This window comes from Ambystoma mexicanum, chromosome 8, assembly GCF_040938575.1.
Source record: "Ambystoma mexicanum isolate Mex_15411 chromosome 8, UKY_AmexF1_1, whole genome shotgun sequence".
In the NCBI taxonomy this organism is placed as follows: domain Eukaryota; kingdom Metazoa; phylum Chordata; class Amphibia; order Caudata; family Ambystomatidae; genus Ambystoma; species Ambystoma mexicanum.
Window position 1 is genome coordinate 794,023,072 of NC_090929.1, and position 25,853 is coordinate 794,048,924.

The 25,853-nt window shown below is 49.3% G+C and overlaps 1 protein-coding gene and 1 long non-coding RNA gene across 12 annotated transcripts in view; both read left to right on the forward strand.

The window, feature by feature from the left end:
• The window catches only part of NRBF2 (nuclear receptor binding factor 2), a 714,205-nt gene that overhangs the window by 28,853 nt on the left and 659,499 nt on the right, over positions 1 to 25,853 (forward strand). The gene's annotated exons all lie outside the window — the stretch shown is intronic.
• Positions 13,207 to 14,509, forward strand: LOC138473675 (uncharacterized). Its single transcript, XR_011268846.1, has 3 exons — positions 13,207 to 13,368; positions 13,485 to 13,614; positions 13,797 to 14,509. It is a non-coding gene; the product is annotated as an uncharacterized lncRNA (long non-coding RNA).

A 25,853-nucleotide genomic window follows, 5' to 3' on the forward strand; every position in this document is an offset into this window, starting at 1 on the left:
GGACCGTCGGGAAGCCCACTGAACAAGCAGAGGTGAATCCATCCTCCCCCTCCTTTCCAGCCTTTACCTCCTTCCCCTCCACCGAGGGATGAGACTGGAACGGAGACAGTGACGACGGGGACGGACGACGACGGTGGTGACGGGACGGGTCTCCCATCACCTCCTGCCCGGGCCTCCCCTCCCGACGAAATTGGCTCTTTCCACGCCATGATCGCCAGGGCTTCGGAGCTCTTCCAACTTTGTACCGAAGAACAGAAGAAGGAGGGCTTCCTCTTCCAGCGACGGGAGGCCAAGAGGAAGACCGTCCTCTCAGTACCGTTACTAGACGACATCTGGGACGAAGGACTGTCGCTACTCAAGAACCCGTCCACGGCTCCTGCGAAGAGGGACCGTTATGAGAAGAAGTACCGGGTCCCAGATTCCGCCCGATGTGCCTCAGAGCTCAGCCGTCCCCGTATTCGGTGGTCTGCGCAGCGGCCAAGAAGAAATCGGCAGGGGCGACGGGATCAGCTTCCACTTCCCCACCGGACGGCGAGGGGAAGAAGCTGGACGCCATGGGGCGACGAGTCATCTCATGCAGACCAGGGTACTGGACATGGCCTTCGACGGGAACAACCTGTTCGGCAAGGCAGTGGACGAGTCACTGCAGGCCATCAAGGCGGACACCGAGACGGCCCGGGCCTTGGGTTCTCTCCAACAACGACGGCCACCCTTTCGGACCTCCGGAGGCAAGTCTCAAGGTGCCTCCAAAGGATTTGGTGGCGGTTCCTCGTCGTACCGCCAAGCGGCCCATTCATCGTCACAGGAGGCCTACAGAGGCCGTGGCAAGGCCAGAGGACGTCATCGCCAGGGAGGCCAAGACGCCAAGGCCTTGGCGAAGCAGGATTGAACCGGCCACGGCATCAGGCCCCACCGAAGCACCCCGGTGGGAGGCCGGCTGGTGAAATTCGTCAGCGTGTGGGAGTCCATCTCTACCGACCGTTGGGTGCTGGACGCGCTGGGCCGCGGGCACACTCTGGAATTCCAAAGAAAGTGTCCCCGTCTACCACCTGTGGCCAGGAAGGAAAACCACGTCCCACAGCTACTTCGGAGGTACAAGCAATGCTGAAAAAGGGCGCGATAGAACTCGTCCCGAAGAGGCTCCAGGGGCTCCGGAGTGTACTCACGGTACTTCCTCGTCCGAAAGAAGACCAGCGGTTGGCGACCCCTCCTGGACCTTTGTCGTCTAAACAAATACATCAAGTCCCAGAAATTCCAGATGGTCACCCTCCAGCACGTGTTGGGACAGCTGGAGGAAGGCGACTTCCTATCGTCGCTGGACTTGGAGGATGCCTACTTCCACATCCCCATTCTCAAAGGACATCGAAAGTTCCTACGATTCGTGGTCCAAGGACGACACTATCAGTTCAAGGCCCTTCCCTTCGGATTGAAGTCAGCACCCAGGGTCTTCACCAAGTGCCTGGCACCGGTGGTGGTGGCGCGGCTGCGCCTGCATGGGATCCACATTTACCCCTACCTGGACGATTGGCTCATCCGAAGCAAAGTCAAGGAAACTCACCGTCGATCACACAGCGAAGACCGTCCAATTGCTCACGGATCTGGAATTCTCGATCAACTTCGCAAAACCCCACTTGGTACTGTCGCAAGACGCCCTGTTCCTGGGAGCCAGACTCGACACAGTGGCACGATTGGCTTCGCGGTCGGAGGAAAGGACGAAGGCCATCTTGGGCAAGGTACAACGGCTGTTGACCATGGACGTGGCTAGGGTGAGGTCCATCAAGTCCCTACTCGGCATGATGTCATCGTGCATTTACTGCATGCGCTTATGCAGGTTGCTGATGCGACCACTGCAGGAGTTCCTCGACGCCTGTTGGATGCAAGCGGCGGGCAGCTTCAAAGACAGGATCTCACTCAGCGAGACTTTCCGCCAAGCGATCCGGTGGTGGGGCACCTGCGCTCTAGCGGCGGGCATGGACTTCCAGACCCCAGCACATCAGGAAACGGTGACGACGGACGCCTCCCTGGAAGGATGGGGAGCGCACACCGGAGATCTCCACGCAAGAGGCCTTTGGCTCCCGGAGGAGAGGTCACTACAAATCAACGTCCTGGAGCTTCGAGCCATGTTCTGGGCCCTCAGGTCATTCCTTCCGTCCCTCAAGGGCAAGGTGGTAAGGGTCTTCACCGACAACACCACCACAATGTTCTACATCAGGAAGCAGGATCTGTAGCACTGGGCCGTTGCCCAAGGGATGTTCCTGGTACCTTTCCATCTGGCAGGAATAAAGAAAACCATTGCTGACTCACTCAGCAGGGAGCTGCGCTCGTGCCACGAGTGGGAGCTTCGGCAGGATCAAGTGGATCTCCTATTCTGACGATGGGGCAATCCTCAGATCGACCTATTTGCGATGGTGACGAATGCCAAGTGCCAGAGGTTCGCCAGCAGGTTTCCCCAGCCGGTGAGCATGGGCGATGCCTTCTCATTCCCCTGGGACGGCCTGTTCCTGTATGCGTTCCCTCCGTTGCCGTTGCTGCTGCGACTCAGTCAACTCAGACGGTCCCGATGCAGAATGATCCTCATCGCACCGGCGTGGCCGAGGCAGATCTGGTTCCTAGATTTTCTGGACATGTCAGCGTCCCCCTGGTCAAACTACCGACGGACGCGGATCTTCTCGCCAGGGAAGGAGGCGCCATCCTCCATCATGACCCAGGATCGCTGAACCTGCAGGCCTGGCTCCTGCACCACTAGAGTTCGGAGGGTACAATAACCCGGTGGACTGCAAGGAGGTGCTTGCTTGCAAAGGCCCTCGACTCTCAAGTGCTATGGACACAAATGGAAGAGGTTCTCTGTCTGGTGCCGTGCACAGAAGATTAACCCTCTGCGGATTACGGCCCCTCAAGTGCTGCCGTATTTACTATCGCTGGCCAAGGCGGGGCTGGCACATGCCTCCATCTGGCGGCTATCTCCCGCTACACCAGACCTTCGGGGCGGTCATCTCTGTGGTCTCATCGCCTGGTGAAGGAGTTCATGAAAGGACTGTTCCGGTCGTTCCTGCCGGTGAAGGCCCCGGCCCCGGCGTGGGAGCTCAACGTGGTGCTGACCAGGCTCATTGGGCCGCCATTCGAGCCTCTGCATTTGGCACCGTTGAAGTTCCTGTCGTGGAAGACAGTGTTTCTTGTGACCATCACCTCTGCACGACGAGTGGGAGAGATCCAGGCCCTCTCCTGTAAACCTCCATACCTGACATTCCACGAGATGAGGGTAGTGCTGAGGATGCACCCCTCCTTCATGCCCAAGGTGCCGTCGGACTTCCATCTCAACGAGCCTTTGGTGTTACCTGTTTTCTTCCCGTTGCCTTCGTCGCTGGCTGAGAGGACTTTGCACTCGCTGGATGTGGCTAGAGTGCTGAAGTTCTACGTGGACCGCACGAAGAGTCTTTGGAAGACATCACAGCTGTTTGTGAACTTTGGACCTGTGAACCAAGGGAAGGCTCTCTCGAAGGCTTCCATTTCCAGATGGCTCTCCGGCTGCATCATGCACTGCATCATGCTCTGTCACCGGTTGGCAAACCGACCGTTACCCGGCTGTCCGAGAGCCCATTCAACCCGAGCGATTGCTGCTACCATGGCGTTCCTCTCTGGTGTGCCCCTGCTGGACATCTGCAGGGCTGCTACGTGGAGGTTGACGCACACCTTCACAAGATTCTACTGCGTCGACCGGGATTCCAGGGAGGAGTCCAGAGTCGGCCAGGCAGTGCTGTCAGCATGTTCGCCTGAAGGTGAGCCTGGTGAGGAGGTAAGAGATGCTTAATGTTGAGTTGTTGAAATGCTTAATGTTGAGCCTTGCCACCTCCTGTGGTTCTGCATGTGTGTACTGCCATCTATTCATGTATTCATGAGCATGTGAATCCATGCCAGACCACATGCTAGAGAAGGAACAAGCTGCTTACCTGTAACTGTTGTTCTCCAGCATGGTTCTGGCATGGATTCACATGTGAACCCTCCCTCCAAACCCTCTGTGATTTTTCTCTTGGTCATACTGCCACTTTACGTGCTACCAAATCTGAAGATGGCTGCCAGAGGAGGGGCTTAGGTAGAGGGCACTCATTGGTTGGGGGCAGTATGACCCAGAGACCAGTCATTGGTTATTAGTAGAAAGACAGCTCAGAAACAAAACTGAAACTGATTTTTTCTTTACCGAGGATTCCCAGCGAATCCATCCCAGACCCATGCTGGAGAACAACAGTTACAGGTAAGTAACTTGTTCCTTACTTCCCTTGCTTTCTTATAGTTCTTAGGTCAAAGGCTTTCGACTGTACAGGGATTTTGCTTGACCTCCTGTATGACCACTTTGAGCTATCTCAACGGCTCTCCTACGGTCTTCTGGTATCTGTAGTTTCACTCAGGGATCAATCAGAATCGACCAGAGTTTCTCGAAGCAGCACCCACGTGGTGCTGGTCCCCTTCTCCAGCTGGTCTCCCCTTTACAATTTTTCTTTGAACTTCTTTTACTTTCATTCCTCACAGCCCGGTTCTAATCAGTTTTTCCTTCGACTCACTGGCTGTGATGAACCGCTTGGTTTCCTTCGCAACTGGAGTCAAGGCCGGTACCATGGTAGCAGGAGTCTCCCTTGATCCAGTTTATTAGTGTCAATACGCTCTGTGTACCTTTGACATCTGCTGCAGGACACTTGGGCTATTGTCCTCGGTCTTACGATTCCTTTTGCAGAGGTTTCGCTGGGTTTTGTCAAGAAGGGCAAGGTCGTGTCGCTCCTTGTCTGCCTCTCGATGTTTGTTGCCTTTCTCCTCCTCTTGAACTGCCTGGTCTTGATAGCTATCTCATTGTGCGGTCTGCCACGCTCGTACTGTGCTCTCTATGCTCTCTTGCTCCCATTTTTATCCCTCTGGGGAAGGGAAAGGGCCGTCAGGTGTGTGTGATTCTGATAAATTGCCTGACTTTTGCCTGACCCTGGTATTGGGACAAGTCAGGTAAACGGCTCTGGTGTTAGTCCATTGTCTTTCATGTTGTGCGAAAGTGTTCGTGTCGGAAAAGGGGGGAGGGCAGTGTTTTTGAATGTCCTACGGAAGAGGATGGGGAAAAGGTGTTGAAGGAAGGGGGATACCACGTCTCACCCGTCAGTGTCCCACTCCCACTCCCCGAGGACACCCCATCCAGGTGATCCTCCCTCACTAGTCCACCCATAGGATCCAATAGCGATGGCCATGTCCTGGCCACCTGGACGACCGATCTCTGGGATTTAGCCAGGGTGACACCTTCAGGTTTCTCACAGCGGTTAAACAGGCATAGGGTGCAAGCTTTAATCGGCCACTGAGTGACTACTGTATGTTTTTTATGTTGAAGGGAAAGTGTGAAAGGGAATTGTATCTGGGCAATCACAAACCATGGGGGCTCTGCCAAAACTAGGGTGAGTTGGCAGTTAGTTGACAAGTTGTCCCACTGAGCTTGATCATAACCCTGGGGAGTGGCTTCCTCTGAGGGTTTCACAACTGAGAACTAGGCCTGCCTCCCATCACAGTCTTCAGCTACAACCCAAACAGACTCGTTTTTGGGACACTGAGAATGCTAGGATCCCTCACTGATTGTTTCAACGTGTCCCTCCTCAGCACACGAGGGAAGCGGCTACATCCCCCATGCACAGCCCCCACCCACTCACACAAATACTAGAGCAGCGTCTTCTGATTCTAGAATAGGAATCTGAAGTACAGGCAAGTCCCAGTTCGGTCCAGAACCTTTCTACGACCCACCTCAGCAAGCTCTACCCCATGAGGCAGACGGGCGGCTGTAAGCCCGGTCTGCCGCAGGGTGTCCCTCTGAATCTGGTGGGTGATAGGTCACCGCTGCCACACTAGCTCAGGGAAGCCTTTCAGAAGCTACCCTGTACTGGTGTAGCAGCAACGTCCTATTTAAATGAAAAGCTCCAAGCTGCTGTGTACGAGCGGAGAGCTTATCACTTAAATAGTGCGCCGCTGCCACACCAGCATGGGCAGTTTTTCAAAGGCTGTCCCATTCTGGTGTAGCAGCCGTGCCCTATTGAAATGAAAAAAGTCCTGCTCCCGTGCTGGAGCACCCAGAAGAAGGGATATTTGTTTTTATGAGGAGCAAATCGTAATATATTTTTCTGTTTTTCAGGGGTGGGCTGCAGGGGCCACAGCTCTTCCATTGTTTGGAATGGTAGGTATGTGCAGTGCATGTAACAGACAAATCAGAGCAGGCATATTAACCCTTTGTGCAATCTAACTAGGAATGGGAAATTCGGACCCGTAGGATACAAGTATATCTCTGTAACAGAGACATTAACACCCCTGGCTATATTACAGGGACTCAAACTTACTTTTATCTCTTATTTGATTCATTTTTTATTTGACTTTTTATTTTAGTAGAATTATTTGAGTACTGATTACATTTGAATTTATAAGTTTTGGCTCCATGAGGTGGTGGTTTAGTTCCCCTCTGCATGTGAGCCAAAATTAATGTCCTAAATGATGACTAGGAGATAAGGAGTCAGGTTCAGTCCTTACCTCTTTGCTTCTGGACTCCTTTGCTGGGAAGAGGTAAGGCCTGTCCTTTCAGGTAGCCACCATGCAACCTGATTACAGGATAACAGGTAAGCACTACGGCTACCCCGGGAGCCAGGTCCCATGGGGGAAAAAACCTTGAGGGGGAAAAAAAAACAAGGTGCTGAGAAGACGTTCCAGGTACATTTGTTATTCTGGGAATTTGTATTTACAGGAACCAGGAACAAGTAGAAAACACGAGGTTGCAAGGCAAACTAGCGTTCCGCAATACAAAACAATTTCAATGCGAGAAGCCTTCTGAAAACCTCTATTTATTTCCGGGTATCAGATGTTGCCGAGCACGTGAACGCGATGATGTCACCACGTGGCAAGAGCATCTGGGAGCCATCTTGGATCGGGACGCAATTTGAAAGCGTTTCCAAAATGAAACCTGATCAGATAAGCGCCAAGTAGGCGAAAGCATGACATAAGGGTTGGCAGAGACAGATACAGAGTCTGGCTTTTGTTTGGCTGAACTGTCTTTAGTCTTGATTATCTGCAGTTAAAAGGTTTTGCATTTTGCATTATTCATATTACCAAACGTTTTTTAGGATCAGACAGCAGGCGACCATTGCCAAACACAGTTGGCCATTGCTGACATTCGCCAGCGTCCAAACCAACCACAGTTGCCTATCCCCAAGTCAATCATTGCCAACCATGGCCCACCATCCCCAATCATAGCTAACCATTGCCAAGCATCGCCAATCATGGACAAGTCTTGCCGATCATGGACAGCGATTATGGACCATGGCCGACTATAGCCATCTGTTGAGCCAGTAAGGTTGTTCTGTGGTTTGAGTCTCCACCACAGAGATCTGAGGAACACCTCTAGACTGCACCTTTTATACTTTCAGGGGCTATCAAAGACCTTGAAATTATGAGGTTAATGGTCAAGGTGTATTATTGAAGTGGCAAGAGTGCATTTAGTTTATGGAGGGTCTTTTGTCAAAGATTATGTGAGAGAGACCGGTAGAGAGAGATAAAGACAAACACTTATGATGATGATAGTTTATTTATATAGCGCCTATACACAATGTGTTTCAAAGCGCTTCAAGGCAAGGGAGGGAACAAGGGAAAATACAATGACATTCTTACAGGCCATGAAGCAAGGATGTGAAATTAACTATCGTACTCGGCCTGACGACACTTCAGATAGTGCAAGAGCTAAGACATAGATAAGGAAGGGAGGGGGAGAATGGGAAGGAAATAGAAACAGACAGGCGACTACCGTACTAGGCCTGACGACATTTCAGATAGTGCTGGAGGTGGAGTGGGGAGGAAAAAACGGTAATGGAAGTGTGGAGGAAACAGACAAGGTTGCTATCATATTAGGTCCAGGGACAATTCTGATAGAGTAAGTGCATAGAAGAAAGTAAGGGGAGGAGATAGGAAAAGGGAGAAGAGAGAAGGGAAAAGAGGAGAGAACAGAGAGTAAGCAGCCAAACAGAGTGGAGAAGCAAGAGTGGAGAGCGAATAGAATTGCAGAAGACAGTAGAAACGCATAATGTTGCAAGCCAGAATACAAGATGAAGATGGGAACAGCATGATTCAGGGCCACCATGAGTACAAGATGCAAAGGAAATCCAGCATGAGAGTTGAGAAAGAGTGACGCACCGTGAATGAATGAAGTCCATAAAAGTCAAATCCAGCATTGGCCACAAGACGGTGATGGTGAAACCAGAATTTATCAGGACAGACTCCTGTAGAAGTAGCCTGGAAGGGGGTAAGGGGAGCAGGGTAGAGAAATTAAGCAAACCAGGCAACGCCTGTGTGCGAGAAGGGTGGGGGCACAAGGGAACATCACAGGGGGACCAGAGAGTGTGGGGATGGCCTGTGGGGACAGAGGGGGTAACACATGTTGGTGCATGCGTACCTGCTGTCTGAGCAGGGGGTCGGGGCCCTGGGTCCTCCTGGCCTGAGCAGGCCCAAACAGGAATTGCCCTTTTCTTCGTCTGCCCTTCGCTCAGGACGCCCAGGCGAGAGACGCCCTTGATCTAATAGTTAAGAGCAGGAAAGAAGAGGCAGGGCTAAGAAGGTGGGTGGTGCTTAGGCCAGGTGACCGAGATCCACTTGCACCTGCTCCCCATCTGCTCCCCACTTACCATTTCAGCACCCAATATGGCATCCAGAAAATCATCATGGAAGGGATAAACACATGTTATAAATATAATCCCCACCTGTGGAACACCACCAATCACTGGGGCACCCTTGAACGGCATTAATAAGCATGCCAATTAATCTGTATTTGCATACTGCCTGCGCCTGCTGTATGCATCTCCTTCTTAACAAACGTATGATATACACAGCCTATAAAATAGCTAGACTGTTAATATTGCTGTGGAGAGGATTAATACACTTGCTACCGTGATCTCCATGTGAGCAGGAGTAGGTACATTTTTTATTTTATATATTTAAAATATTTTCATGGTGAAACATATATTCTAATGAGGCCTCACAGCGTTCACAACATTGGCAGCTTCCACTGCCGCAAGGTTGATGAAATAGGAACAGTTCCACTTTCTAAGAGTGTCATCTGGTATGGAAGACTTTGCTAAACCAGGGGATTACACCAAGAACTGCACTAGAAGCAGCGAACATGCTTTAACAAGCTTGTGGCAGTGGCGTTTGAAAGGGAAGGCTGTATCAATCCTACTCACTGACAAATAATCCGGCAGGGCTTCTGTATTGATCTGCACAAAAGAGGAATACATCAGTACAGTACTCCACTCATGCACATCTTCTGAACTAAGGATGTGAGACCAAAGGACATGCAGGAGAGAAGATGTGGCACTTACAACATCTCTCTTATCTCCTGACTCAGGGTTCGAGCCCAGGCCATTGTAAAAGGGAGGCAACATAATGCATGCTGCACCCATGCACCAACACCAAAGCAGTATCCCACTTGTGTTCGGAATTGAGGGCTTTTTAAATGCAGATGCTGTAAGGGGTGAGGAGCACAACCATGTATGCCTACTCTGTTGATGTTTCGGCACAGCATACTGTGTTGCCCGCAACGCTCTGCCCGACGCCACAAGGGCACGCCGTTTGTGGTCGAGGAGGCTTGTGAGGGTCTTGCAGGGCGCTGCACAGAAAAGCACAGAGCGGCAGGCAGAGCGGTTGCTCCCATGGGGCTCTCCTGCTTGTGGAATGAACTACACTATGCACACCAGCCCGGTGTGGTAGCAGCATAGGTACTTTATGAAGAATAATACTGTATCTTGTTAACAATAACAAGACTATGGGCCTCATTACGGGTCTGGCGGTAACCCTGCCGGTAAAACCAGCGGGTTGCCGCCAGACCCGTCAAAAATTACCAGCACCTGATTTCCCAGTAACACCAACCCCGGTGGCCGGGAAGTCAGGCGCCGGTAATTCTGTTCGTCCCCATTCCCATTGAGTCCAATAGGACTCAATGGGAATCGGGACCAAGGAAGCAACGTCACCGTTAATAACGGTTTTGGTGCTTCCGTGAAACTCTGTGGGCGGGACGGCACCTGCCCGCAGAGTCATACTGTGCCGGTTCGGTAACAACAGTGCCGGTAGGCTTACAGGCACCGCTGTTACCAGGCCGGCACAGTCGTAAGTCAACTTTATGTGTAGAAATGCTAATTTCTACACATCTCTCAGGCATATTACCTCCATGTTCCTCTTCTTTGTCCCAGTACCTACTTTTAAGGTATCAGCCTCTTTGACAGAAACCCTTCAGGTGTCGGCATATGAGGAGGGTCACACAGCTTGCAGACTTAATTGCTGCTGTAAACACGCTGCTGGTGTAATAAAAATGCTGAAGCCAGGTCTGCAGTCAACCACTTAATTTATAAGCACTCTGTGTTGATTTCATTGAAGTGATGTTAAGCACAAGCATTGGCAAAGCCAACAGTTTTGGCTTGTGTATAATATTAGGAACTTGCCGGGCACTGCTTAGATGCCCAGGTACTGCCTCATTTTGCACCTGCAAATACCAATGGGCAGTTAATACCAATACGACTGTGCCTAACAAGTGCCTTTGCCATGCCTACAAAAAAGCCCAAACTGTTCGCATTGCTAATGCTTGTTGTATCAGTGTGCTCCGTCTTGTCGATGTTCCTGTTGCTGTCTGTCACAAACACACCTTGTACCCACCGACTTTCCTTATGTATTGCTGTTTGTGGTTGTTTTTATTAGTGCCTCTTTGATGGAAAATTGTATTTGAAAGGTTGCATTTCTTGATTTATGTAAGGAATCTGTGGCGGTATATGATGAGGATGTATCACTTTGTTGAAATTACTGTTCACGCTCTTTCTTGAATATAACATTTTGACAAAAAAAGTGTAGAACCTAATGGAGGAAGTCTTATGTGGTGTGTTAAAGCCCTTCAATCCGTAGGATGGGTGAAATGCACAAGGGTGGTTCATAAACTCATAGATGTGGCACCAGGGGCTGTAAAGCTTCATATCTTGATCGGCTGGAGAACACCTGGACACAGTGGCGTACTGAGCGGGGGCTGGGGAGGGCACACTGCCATCCCACAGGCTCTTTTGAGAGCCTGTCCGGGACTTTCATCAGTGGGCCACCTCTCCTGTTCGGCACCTCAATGAAGGTGCCCAAACGGGAAAGGTGTCCCCCTCGCAGGACAATGTGTGCTGAGTAATTCCTGCTCAGCACAGTAATTGTCCTGGCAGCAGGACATCTTACCCTTTCCGAAGCCTCTGCCAGGATAATGTCCCAAGGAGCTCCAGGCAGCAGCAGAGGGGCTCGCAAGTTGCTCTGTGTCAAGAGCATTTCAATGTGAACCATTAGGCACTGATGGAAGGGAGGGTGGACTATTAGCAGGAACATTTGTCCATTTAGAAATGTGCATGGGAGGAAGTGATCGGGTGTGAGACGGTTGCATATTGCTGCAGGCCTTATGAAATAATGAGTATGGCTTTACCCAAGGGGGGTTTGTTAGGCTCACATTAATCTGCATGATGCTATTGTGACTTTGCATGCAGGATGGGGACAATAAAACTAAATCCATCCTCTTATTCCTCAACATATTTCTATAATGATGTATAGTTAAAGTTAATAATGAAAGGGTAGTTTCTTATGTAATGTGCTTTGCTTCCAAGGCATTGCTATAAAGTATTATGTAATGTGTGCAGGTTTACTAGGAAAACAACATCATTCCAAATTGAAGGAAAGGAATGGAAGATCAAACATTTCTCAAATTGTAAAACTACAAATGTGGTCTACATCATTGAATGTCCTTGCGGACTCAGATATGTTGGCCAGACCCAGAGGCAAGTCAACAAAAGAATTGGCGAACATCGCTCTAGGATTCGATTTCGAGCCCACACAGCACCACTAGTCTCGCACTTCACGGATTATCAACATAGTGCGGATGATGTATACTGGTGGATTGTAGATACAGTAGTCAACACCACCAATGCATCCAATGCGTTGAACAATAAGGAATCCTGGTGGATTTTTAAACTTAAGGCTACTACTAAGGGTCTCAACGAGGCCATGCCAAATACCTTCAGATGACCGGTTAGTCCCTACCCCTTTCACTAAACTCGTGGGGGGACCCACCACTTCTTTTCCTTCACACAAATAGGACAGTCCACTATGTGGCTGTACTCGAGCAATATGCCAGGTGTGCTATCAACGCCTGACCGCACAAGTTCACATCATGTCCTCGTATTGTTAGGTGGTTTACATTTTCTATAAAGTGGAGCACTAACTAGCAATATGCTTCCTTATGTACCATTCGTGAAAATGTACACGCAATCATTTCATGCAAAGCAATTAATGTTATGCACAATAAGAGTTTATTTGCTAATGGGTTTCATCCTGTGCCAACCTTGTCTTTCCTGCATATGCCATGGTTCACTCCTATTTGGTATCACTTGTATATATATATATATATATATATATATATATATATATATATATATATATACTGTATCATCATACGCACACCAATTGATGCTGAGCATAATTACTTTGAGTTTTGAAATGCTTGTGTCACGGTCTATTTTGTAAACAACACGCAGCCTACAGTCATCGCGGCAACAAACTGCCTTACTATTCAATCCATAAGAATCTACCAGTATATGGGGGATGTACATCTGTGCCCCTCGTATTCGCAACCAACATCTTCCCTATTCAATATTCCCATTCACAGCCCACACGATAGAAGCTCTGATTCCACCCCACTCCTTTAACGCCATATTACGCTTCGCATAAACTGTTCGGTTACCATGCCAACCCTTGGACCGGCATGGTTCGCGCATGCGCAGGGGTACAGACACTTCTTACCTTCGCCTGCGCTGAGCGTACGTGCGACACAGCTCTGACTGTCTCTGTTCCGACGTCGGCTCTCGCAGCCGACCTCCACAGCCCAAGAAAGCGATCAACTCACTTTTCGGACACATAGGTAAGAGCGCCCTGCAGGGCTTGCAACGAAGGAGCCGGGGGTTTACCGCCCCCGCCACGGAAGCTACCCATGTCCTAAGCTCCTGTCTTCTCACAACGGCACGATCCAACCCAACACGGGCGGGCGCCTTCCGCCCCTTGCTTTCAGAAGTCTCATAGCATCAGATTTTTCTGAATCTCTTTAGAGCGTCTTCTTGATAAACTGTGCCCTGGTTTCTCATTTCCAGGGTCCTGCAGCCACATTAAGGCGCGGCAAAATTCAGACCCCATAATCCTGGGAGCCCCACCAATATGTGGACCACCGCCTGATTGCCTTTTACAAGCATCATTCATACGGTCCTCGCACAACTGAACACAGCCAAAAATCTCCAAACGGCTGCAAGACTGTGCCAACAGGTACTTGTATGTCAACTGTTTTATTCAAGCATTCCACTACACATTAGTGACTACTATTTATTTACTCATACATATATGTTTTCTGTGTTTTTTTTATATTTTTCCCAATACCCAAGTGCATCCAGCACACCAGTTACCTAGCGGCAGAAATCCCCTCATTCTGCTTGAAGAGGTCCGCCACTCATTTTTCCTAGTCCCCTGGTACCACCAACTGGAAGAAAACACCACTTTCTGATTACTGTCCAGGTCAGTAACCAAGTGCCAGCAAGCCAGTGGACAATGACATATTGTTCACTCACATGGTCTCAATTAGATTTTATTGCATGCCAGTATAACTAGCATCAGATTTTAACCTCCTAGACGAGCTCTACAATATTTTCTGAGCCCATTTCCCTCTTTTTCTTTTCTTTCCTTTGTTTTCCATATAGGGGAGACCAAGTCAAGGCCCATGAAGAAGGCTTTCCGCCGAAACGTCACAGGACTTCATCGTTTTGAGGGCTTTATTCCCCCATTCCCGCTTCACAACTCGATCAGTTTCTAGTCGTTGACCAACGACTAGGTCCCTTTCCTTTAGGAGCCAGTAACAAATCTACCCAGTCTCAGAAAGAAAAAGTCTTTTCTCTGACACATGGTCTGGACTCCACACATCCCACATAGGTGTTTGCCTTGTGTTTAAATAATACACCATGTTTCGCTGCATCCATTGCACATCTAGGCAAATCATCAACGATTGTGCATTCATTTGCCTTGTTTGTTAATTTCCCTTAAGCATTTGCTATCTTTTCTTTGTTGCATTTGTTTAATAAGATGACTGTAATTTGATCCTTATGTACACCAGAAAACAAATTAGTTTCATGTTAGACTTAAATGCGGGGAAAAAAATTCCCCCTGCATTCACTGACAATGGCTAAATAAAAAGCTACAGTGCACCTTTTGAAGGGCTCCAAAGCTCGTCTTTTTTGTATATGTATGACAGTTAGCTTAATGAAATAGCTTTTGCCATACTAAGCATGCTGAATAACTTAGCCTTGACCAAAATGTTTAGGTCAAGAGACTAAAAGTAAGTGGCAGGACGCCATCCCTTTCTTTTTTTTTTAATTTTTATTTTTTAAATTTATTTTTATTGACAATTTACAAATTAGGCTGGGCCTAACAGTCGACCCAACCGGCAAAAACAGCAAAATGAACCACATTGTCAGTAACATTTTTCTTTTTCATTACCTTAACTCCCTTCCCGTCCCTCCCCCCCAAACGATTAACATGCCAAGTTTAGAAGTGTTGCTAGTAGTTATAACATAGGGGAGGACGCTTGCGTACCACATGGTTGCTAAGAGCATTCCTTGAAACAGTGGGGTATTACCGGGAAACCATTAGGCAAGGGCCAGACCGGGACTTTGAGGGCTATGAAGGAATGTGCCATGTTCTCTCTCGTTCAATCTCCCATTTACAGGCGCATGGAAACACAGTCATCATGCAGTAGAACTGCAGTCCATTCTTGTGCAAAATCAGACATGGTATCATTTGCTATTGCAGTGAGTTTTTCATGTGTAAAAATCACCCTGAGTTTGCAGAGCCATTCCTCTTTGGAGGGGGCCGAGACACTCTTCCATTTTTGGGCTAGCGCCAACCTCCCTGCTCGCAGCATGGCACCGATGACCTTGGGGTAAACATTTACTTCCGACTCCGGCATGGGGATGCCCAGTAGGCTTTCCAGCGGGTGCAGAGACGGACCAAACCCCTCAATATCTTTGATCCAGCTAAGTAATTCCGTCCAGTAAACCTGTATAACCGGGCAGCTCCACCACATATGAAACCAGGTTCCCCTTTGGTGACATCCCCTAGGGCAGAAGGGGGACACATCCCGAAACATCCTGGACAACAGGGCCGGGGGGCGATGCCAAGAGTGGAGGATTTTAAAGCTGTGTTCCATGGCAGCCGTGTACAGGGAACCCGTAAAGATGCATTTAAAAACCGCCCTACAAGTGTGATCATCCAGTGTCATCCCCAACCTCTCTTCCCATATGCGTTTGAAGGGTTGTCTACCCTCTAGATCTGATGTTATCAGTACACTATAAAGCTTGGACAGCGAGCCCTTTCGAGATGTACTTTTAGCCAATATGAGTTCAAATGGGGTGAGGGGGCGACTAAGCTGTTCGATCCACCGGGGTTGGGACAAAATCCCTTTCAACCGCAAGTATTCGAAGACCGTGTGGTGGCCTATCCACCAGAGCCTCGGCCAAGTTGTCGTACTCTATGAAGCCCTCTTCACGTGAGAGTTGGGAGACTCTTTCCAACCCCATATCAGACCAGGCCTGAGTGTCGCGGAAACCCTTTGTGCCCAGGTCAATGGGAGGCCCCCAGAGCGAAGAAAGCGGCGAAGGCCAAGTAGACAGTAGTTTATTAGCTTTACTGGGTTTCCATAGCGCCCACAGGGCTGATAGGGTAGGATGCCTTCTGAGCTGTAAGGGGATAGCCCTAGGAGCGGTCCAAAAAAAATCCCTAACCTTTCTCGGGTGAGCGTGAATGTCTTCGACATATGTCCAATACGTTCGCATGTCGTCCCGCATATGCTCCAACATCACCCTGAGCTGCGCTGCTTTGTAATATATCCTGAAGTCGGGGAGTCCAAAGCCACCATGAGTCTTTGGGAGGGTCAGGGTGGATGTTTTAACCCTTGGCCTTTTACTGTTCCAAATAAAATGGAGGATACGGGATTGGAGCACCTCGAAAAAGGTCTCGGGTATCACAGCGGGAAGAGCTGTGAAAAGATAGAGTAGGCGTGGCAGGATATTCATCTTCACCGTGACCATGCGCCCCAGCCAAGAAAGCGTGACGGGTGCCCATCTTTTAAGATCGCTACTGACCTGGGCGAGGATCCCCGGGAAGTTGCACTGGTATAGTTGTGATAAATCTCTGGGGATGGTGGTGCCCAGGTATCTAGTGGATTTTCGTTCAATCTTGACCCCCAGAATATCCTCTCTGCTCCCGATGTCTTGGTCCCCCGCGCCCATAGGCATGATACTTGATTTAGATGTGTTTATTCTCAGCCCAGAGAAGGAGCCAAAATAATGTATGAGATCGAACAACCGCGGTAGGGATTTTGGAATATTGGTTCAATAACTCAGTATGTCGTCTGCAAATAGGGAAAGTTTAAAGTCACACTCACCGCACTGTATTCCCGTGATTTCCGAGTCGTTCCTGACCGCTATGGCCAGGGGCTCCATTGCCAGGGCATACAATAGAGGCGACGGGACAGCCTTGCCGGGTGCATCTGGAAAGGGAAAAGGGCTCTGAGGTACCCCCGTTAACCAACACTCTTGCCGAGGGCGAGTTGTATAGTGTCGCGACCCACCCACAAAAGTTTTCTCCCAGACCCATCTTCCGGAGAACCTTGCCCATGTAAGGCCACTCGACACGGTCGAAGGCCTTTTCTGAGTCTAGCGAGAGGAGGTACCCCTCCACTCCCTGTCTAGATGCCTCGTGCATAAGGTCGAGGGTTTTCCTTATATTATCTGACCCCTGGCGCCCCGGGATGAAGCCCACTTGATCCCCATGTACTAGGGTTGGGAGGTGCTTTGCTAGTCTATTCGCCAGGAGTTTGGCCAGTATTTTAACGTCGGTATTAAGGAGTGATATGGGGCGATACGATTGGCAATAAGCGGGATCCTTGCCCTCTTTAGGTAGGACTACAATTAAAGCTGACATCATCGTGGGTGGGAGAGTACCTTGGTCCAGTGCAGCATTGAACATCTTAGCCAAGAATGGGGCAAGTGTAGACCTATAGGTCTTATAAAACTTGACTGTGAAGCCATCATCTCCCGGGGCAGTGCCGCTCTTTAAAGAAGTTATAGTATCTATTACTTCTTCAGGGGAAATGGGTATTTCTAGCGCCTCAGCTTTGTCGGGGAGGAGGCCCGGGACCGGGAGGGAATCCAAGAATCCGTCAATGTCCCTCCCATCCCCCGAATATTCTGTGCAATATAGTTTTTCATAATATAGCCTGAATTGTTCTGCTATTTTGGAGTCCCTCGCGGTGGAGTCCCCTTCCGGGGTGGGGATTGAATTCACCCTCCTGCTTTTCCTAAGTTCACGGAGTCTCCAGGCCAATATCTTATCGGCCTTTTCCCCCTTTTCCATGTACTTTTGTTTCAAAAATGAGAGCTTCCTTTCCATTTGTCCCACCTGAAGGTCGGCCAACCTGTCTCGCAGCCCCTGCAATTCCTCCCACTGCCCAGGAAACAACTGTGTTTTCAACTTCCCTCCCGGTTGAATAGCCTCTATCTTGCCCTTAAGCACCTTCTCTTCGCGGTCCCTCTCCCTCTTTCTCCCCGCCCCTATGCCTATAAGGGTGCCTCTAATAGTTGCCTTAAATGCCTCCCATACTCCCATGGTGCCAACCTCCCCGTTGTCGTTAAGGGTAAAGTAGTCTTCTATGGCTTTTAGGAGGGTTTGGCGTATCTCCCTGTCCTGTAGGAGAAGGTCGTTACAGCTCCACCTGGATCCGGCTGCCGGGGGAGGCCAATCCTAATCTTTACCATATCATGGTCCGTCCAAGGGACGGTCTCTACTCCTGAGCTCGAGACCTCTCCCTGCAGCGAGGAATCTACCAGGATGTAGTCTATACGTGAAAAAACAGCATGTGGCTTTGAATAGAATGTGTAACCAGGGTGCCGACCTTTCTTAGGTGTACAAGTATCACATAAACCCAGTTCCCCATTCACTTCCAGAAAGGTCAGCGCCAGCTTTTTGTAGTGACGGATGTTAGGGCAAGGATTAACGGATTTCCTATCCCTCTCGGGACAAAGCACCATATTGAAATCCCCCCCCACCAGAAGGGTACCCTCAGCGAATGCCATTATTTTCCCTTTCATACTCTCCCAGAAGGTGTGCTGCGCTTCGTTTGGGGTGTATATGCAAACCAAGGTGAACAAACGGCCTCGTACATCTCCCTTTACCATGAGATACCGCCCCTCAGGGTCTGTCTTTGAGGCTTTAAACCCAAAATGGGCCCCGGGGGACACCAGTAGAGCTGCTCCTCTTTTCTTTGCCTGGGTAGAAGCCATATACACCTGATCTATTGTTTTGGCCTTGAGCTTAGGCTCCTTCCCCCGAACCCAATGAGTCTCCTGCACGAAGAGGAAGTGTAGCCTCATCCTCACAAATTCCCTTATAAGTAGTGACCTCTTTGTAGGCGAGTTAAGTCCACGGACATTCGGTGTCCCCACTGTCAAGGATTGGAGAGAATCATCCATTAGAATGCGGATCGAGGCTCATACCTCCATTTTCAACACAGCAAGCGTTATTACTCCCCCAATGCTTTAGCAACCCATAGACGGCTCGAGACAGCCCCTGGGGTGCAAGAGAATCCCTAAAACTTGGCGCACCATAACTGTACCCCCAACAACCCAACTCCCCCTCCTCCGCCCCCCCTCCCCCCTAATCGCCTGGTTGTGTCGTGGCATCGTCCAGAAACCCCGACCAGGCCACCAATGTCTCCCCCCTCCGGGCTCATTAACTCTACATAAACAACAACTCGAGCCCCCCCCCGCCCCCAGGGTCAATGCGATTCATGAATTGAAACATCACCCTCCCTTCACAGTGTCAATTGTGGAGTTATTCGTCGGGCTCCATTAGCGCTTTTCAGCTACCTTGCTGGTCTGGCGACGCTGGGGCCACTCTCCTGAATTTCCTTTGGCCTCGCACTCTGTGCCTTTCTTTTGGAGCTTTATTCCCTTTTGGGCCCGTCGGGGCACGCTCCTGGTCCCGGTCTCCCAGCTCTGTGTTTGCATTGTCTAATAGTTCGCCGGATACTCTCTGGATATCGCCTTCAGTGATCAAGGCGTATTTATAGCCCTCGAACTCGAAAGAGAGTGAAAATGGGTACCCCCACCTGTATCGGACTCCCTTGGCTTGGAGCATTTTTGTCAGCGGGGAGCAAAGGCGACGTCTTGCAAGGGTGAAGGCCGACAGGTCTTGATACACCGAGATCTGGGCTCCTTCCCATTCCACTGGGCCCTTTTTGCGAGCCAGTTCGAGGATCCTGCTTTTTTCAGAGAAGTAGTGAAAGCGGACCAAGACAGATCTGGGGCCTCTGGAGGATGCCCCCGCTCTGTGGGCCCTGTCGATGGTAGGTTCGTTGGTGTTGGCCCCCTCAAATAGCACTCTTATTACCTCGTTAACGGCCTTGATAATGTCTGCTTGCGTTTCACCGTCGTGTTCCGGGAAGCCTAGGAAGCGCAAGTTACAGCGGCGTTCCCTATTCCCCAAGTCGTCAATTTTTAAGGAACATTTCTCTTCTCTTCTCTCGAGCTCGGACAGGCGCATGTCAAATTGTGTCTCGAAGATGTCGCTCGAGGCTGTAGTGTTCTCCAATGCCTGGACCCTGTCATCGATATTGTCCACCTTTTTGTCTAGGGTGTCCAGTCTTAGGGTAATATCTGCCCTGAAGCCTCTGATTTCCTCCAATAGGGCCGCCATACCCCTGGTGACCGTGCTTGCATCCGCGGATTCCTGTTGTGTTTGGGCTGCCATTTCAGGGGCTGTCAGGGGCTCGGGAGGCGGGCGGCGAAACTTCTGTTAGGATTCTCTCCAGGTCATAGGCTCTCCCTGGGTTCCTCTGTTCCCCTGGGGCTACCCCCAGATGTTTTTGGGCGATGCGGCCTGCTTATCACCCTCGTGGGGGGGGGGCCCTGTCTGCCTTGGGGCAAAAGGGCAGGGACGCAGCCCCGGAAGTTTCGTCTCCACAGGGATCTCCCCACACCTCTCGATCCTCAAATGGTTCGACTTCCCTCCCTTCGAAGCGGTGACGGTGTTTGTTGCCCCCGGGGGTGTTCGCGTGAAGGAGAAGTCTCAGGGCCCTTAGCCTGTCCTTTCGCGTGGCCTACTGGGGGTGCTCTTTCAGCCGGGCCTCGTATGCCCCTCGAGCACGGCTGGGGAGTGCGCTGCACGGGGGAAGCCTCGTTGCCCCAGGCCCCTTCGGGGTTCGCCTGCACGCCGGGGACTCACCCCCGCCTTTCTCCTGCTTCCCCCTTTGATAGTCTCACTCTCCCAGAGGTTGCCTAGCCCCGGACCGGACCTCCTTACCTCCCTGTGGGAGTTCGCATGTGGCACGTTCTGGCCTGCGAGAGGCACCGCCTGTCTCCTGCGCCGCCGCCTGGACCGTATATTCACCCTTCACGGGCTCGCCGGGATCCGCTCGCTCCTTTCTCCTTTCTTTTTTTTTTTTTTTTTTTTTTTTAGCAAGGTCCTCCGCTTTTCCGTCCACCTCCCGCACCCGGGTCAGCCGCGTCTGCCCCCAGGGTCGCCCCGCCGCCGCCAGGTGGTTCAGGGCCGGGGCGGGAACTGCCGGCCGGGGGTCGCCAGGGCCCTCTACAGGCCTCACTCGGGCCCGGGCTTGCCTTAGATCTCCGCGGAGCCGCGGGGCCGCAGGGGGGAGGGGCTTCTGTCCTTCGAAACACGAGGGTTCCGATCTCCGGCTCCGCACCTCGTCTGAGGCTCAAAATTGAACCAGGGGCGCCCGGCACCTTCGTACTGGCGTGGGTGGTGTCGGCTCTTCACTCCGGGGGTGTCGGGGGGGGGGGGGGGTCAGGGGGGGGGGCGGGGGGGGGGTTCAGGTCCCTCGATCAGTGCCCTGCTGGGGAGACGAGCCGAGATGCGTCAGTCCATCTCTGCGCACCCTGGTGGATCACGCCATCCCTTTCGTTTCAAGTATCATTCGCTCTTAAGTCCTTCCACTTGTTCATGAGCTGACCCTCCAGTTACATAGATAAAGTATTATTTAAGCAGATGAAATGCAAAGGGAAACATTAATAAAAATCTATATAAACTAAAACTGTGAAGAAGTGCTCAGTTGCTTAAATTGTCCACATCCCAGTTTCACCATTTAACCAAAGTGTGTGATCCTGGGCAGACCATGTAATCAGACTGTCTTATCTGCAGCTCTGTAAGTGATTCACTTCAAAGCTTTAATATATTATGCTGTTATTTTTTTTAAAAAGCCTGACTTGCTCCATATATAACAATGCAATTTAGGTATTTTGCACCAGAAAAATATTTGCCACTTGGCTTACTTATGACATCTTATTCTAAAGTCAGTTGCATTCTGCCTCCAAGTATCAAAGACTGATGATGCTCCTTGCGATTTGCTTTCTGTGAAGTAATTTCTGTTGGTGCAATCCATATGCAAATTAGTTGATGTGTATGTATTTTGCCCCAGAGCGCCTGGACAGAGCTCTAATAGATGAGTTCCCTGCATCTGTAATGATTCTGCCCTTTTTCATTTTTGTTGTGTTAAAATGCGAGATGCCACTAGTAATGTTACCAAAAAAATAGATTGGGGCAGGGGTGGGCGGTTTGTGGGCGCGAATGAGACAACCTGGAATTGCGTGCACTGCATTTGAGGGGAAAGTAGCAGGCGTTTCACCGTGGCTGTCCCCCTCACCACATCTTGCAATGCTGAATACTCCACTTACAGGATAATATAGGGAGGCTTTTCATAAGATGAAACTGTCTTTTTTTTTAAACCTTTACTTTATTTTGCTTGACACTGCATAGAGGGAACTTTTATAAAGATCATACAAAAAAACATGTACTTGCAGTAATATACATCTTCATGACAAAATCATATCGTGAGATGTAACTGTCTTGTTATTATCACAAAGCGCAGCTCGACATTTCATGAACTGTAACGAGTCGTTAATGGCTTCAGTCGAAGCCTCGTATTTTAATGACAAGTTAAAGTTTATGCAATGCCGAGCTTCGTTCCGTTGCGGGTATAGATTAATGACTGTTTATTATTCTGAGAGAAGGCTTTACATCAGCGGCTTCCTCAGAGGCAGCCTCGCGTTTTAATGCAAAGCTTTCTCTCAGAATGAACAGTGTTTTTATCTATTACAGCAACGTGCTCGCGCAGTGCTCTGCTGCTTATGTCTGTGACAGCTCGGAAGAGGGGCCACTGCTCAGGCGTAATACAGCCAATCAGCGATGAGTCGAAGACAGCCGAAGACCAGGGGATACCGGATCGGTATGGGATACCAAATATTACAGAACACCACCATTCTGGAGAAAACGTGAGGCCGCTGGAAGCTGAGGCTGTTTTCCCGAAGACTAAAACTCGTGGGAATTTCCGTCTTCAGGGAAACGGCCTCAGGTTCCAGTGGCCTCACCCTTTCAGCCTTAATGGTGGCGCTGCCCCTCGCCATCTGGGTAGGGGGCAGCGTCACCATTAAGGCTGAATAGGCGCAGCGCTGTCCCCTGCCAGGCAAGCCTATTGAAAGTAAATGCTGAGATCAGCACCATTTCCCCTATGGGGTGAGGGTGCTGATCTCTACAAAAGGATGCCTGGCAGGGGTGCTAGTGGCCCATTGAGCCGAGGCTCGTCAGGGGGCGTGGTCGAACGGTCTGGACCCCCGCCCTTAGACCACGCCCCTCGATGAGCCCTGGCTCATTTTGTAGTGCCACTTAAGGCTTTGATTCCCCCAACCACTTTTATGGCAACTTAAATTCCAAAAGGCCTTTAAGCATAAGTGCAGCACACAAAAAAGACTACGGGACTGTTCTGCATAATCGGGTTCACCAGTAAGATTTCTTTTCAACGCATGCCTTGGGATTTCCAATCCCCTATGCAGCATAAGGCTTCCAGGACAACTAATTTGGATCTCTAGAGACCTCATCAGAAGTGACATCATGGAGAATAACATTGCAAGGCGTGTCAGTCTTCAGTTTACGGTAGGCAATATGTGAATACTCACTGTTGATAATATGTAACGACTCTAAAGTTTAGTAACACCCGAGAACAGTTTTATTATAAAAAGGTGCAAACTTATTGGCTTTCCCTATTTTGGCAGATGGGGCAATGTGGAATTAAATGATTTGCTCAGGATCATTGCTTAAGTGTTGAAACCAGGAATTGGGCGATGGCTGTGATTTCTTTTAAGTACTTGACCACGTATCTTCACAACTATGGTTCTTATAAATGTGTGTTAGGGTTTGAGTTTCAAGAGATTAAATAATTTGTTTTATAGCAATACCTTGAAAAGTAAACACAACAAAATCTCATAAGAAACTAAACTGATTACATATACATTGTTATTGAAACCTGTCGAGCAAAACGGAGTACTGCCCCCTCCCTCCCATTCCGAAGGTATGCAAACCTAATAATTCTCATTTTGTTTTTTTTTATCATTCTCTTTGGGCTTTAAAACTGTTTGCCGTGAAAGAAAATACAGATCAGTTTGAGTGAACCTGCTTCAGTCATTATTTAACACAACATGCATGCAGCTTTGTTCTCCCTTCCTGTTTTATCACACTATTTGTGCCTCTGTGCTAGCCATTAAGCCCCTACCCGAATCCTCTTATTGTCATGTTTTGTTTACACAAAGCAACTCAAAGGCAGCAGCTTTGCTTCCCTCTCTAATGTCTTCCATGCTAAGCTTGGAAGGCTTTTAACTACACTATCTTTACAAAGCCACGTTTCGATTTATTTAGACATCCTGGGTATCCTCTACACTAATTATGCAGATTACACTCAGATTCTCATCCTGCTATCAGGATCCTACGATGCTGACTCTCTACTCATAAACAATATCTGCCTCATCAATCAGGCATGGATGGCCACTCACGGCCTCTGCCTGAATGATGACAAAACCGTGATATTATTAATTACCTCTCAAAACCACTTGAACAAACTACCCAGCCAATTCCAATCATTCAACATTGACACCAACACCGTACATGTGGCCAAGTCAGTCAACAATCTTGGTATTCCTAGATTCTAACCTTAGCCTCACTAAACAAATCAATGCCACAGCCTCCTCAGTTGCCTCCACTGCCAGACTTATAACCACCTGCAGACCCTTCCTGACAACTGCCAGTTGCATTATCCTAGCCAGAGCCCTTATCTTATTGAAACATACTATACAATGGAACCAGCCTGTGCAACCTCAACAAACTCCAAGTGCTCCAAAATAACGCGCTTAGAGCTGCCCTCAACATAGCCAGAGCCAATCGCACCACAACCGCTAGACAGAATGTAAAATGTCTCCCCGTGAAGAATAGAATCATCTACAAAACCCTATCCCTCACCCATAAATGTCTAGCCAACCTTGCTCCAAAATACCTAAATTACAGATTTGCTAAATACCACTCTGATAGACCCACCAGGTCAGTGCAAATTAACCAACTCGTCATACCACAATATAAACTGTAAAAATCTGGGGGGGAAAGCTTTCCGGTCCTAGCCGCCAAGCTTTGGAATGCTATGCTCGCAGACTTTATAACTGAGACAACTTACTGGATTTATCGAAATAAGCTAAAGACCTGGTTAGTCTTTCAAGAATAATCAATTTCCTCAGAGGCAGATCCTCTAGCTTCCTGGTTCACCTCCCAAAGACTATTTGCTCTTTACAGATTTCAGATTAGACAAACCACCAACCATTGTACCATCCATGCTTTTATAATTGTACTCTAATTGAGGTACCCTACCCAATGTAATGTATTTCACCTGTATTTTTATGATTATTCTATGTACATACCCAAGTGAAATTTGCGCACAGATGCACCTCATCCATGTTTACTATAATTTGTATTGCTAATTGATGTACTATACCCATTGTAATGCATTTCTCCAGTATACTTGATGTTTTTTCTATGTACAGACCCAAGTGTAACTTGTAAACTTGCGCCCATATACCTTTTGGGTGGGGAGCGCTATAAACCTAAACAAACAATGCAGGACTTTTACCGGCCCTAGTCAGGCTCCCTGCGTGATTGAGGACACAGCCCATTAAAACCTGAGTCCTGCAAAACACAGGACAATTGGCCATCCTATGCCAGTGGCACCTCGAATAGGAGACGCAAGAAATCTCCCTTTGTATTGAGGGCATAGTTATTGTGCTGATTGTCACCCCCCGACCACCCTTGAATTCAGCTGGGCTAAGGTAACATTTTACTTTTGGTCGTTGCCCTTAGTATCAAAAAGATTTGTGGGGTAAATCTGGAGACTGAACATTTTTATTTCTAGCAAAGATATGTGACCGTCCACCAGTATTTAGAGCAATTAACCAGGAGCTTATCGTCTACCTCTGGCTAGATAAAATATTCTCACAATATCCCATGCAAGAAGCCTTCCTTATTTGACGTGAAGGCTTCCACAGCGGTGAGCTTCTTGTTTAAGTCGGGGCAATTGATTTAGCTCAGCTGGTGTAGTGCATTAGGGAACTGTTTCGAGGAACAGTAACAGCGATTTGGAGAGGTTAGATGAAGTGCCAAAGACAGCACCACAGGTCCTGTTGCTTCCAATGTATTTGAATGCATTCTACATACGTTTGCTGTCAAATGCAGGGGACCAGCCCTTCTACAGGGGTAGGCTTCAAATCACCCAGAAAACATCCACGATTACGAACAGATAGTGCCACTGATTGCACTTGGGCAACTGTAGAAAATCAATCTGTAATCCCACGAAAGGGCCATATGGGGGGGGAGGATGT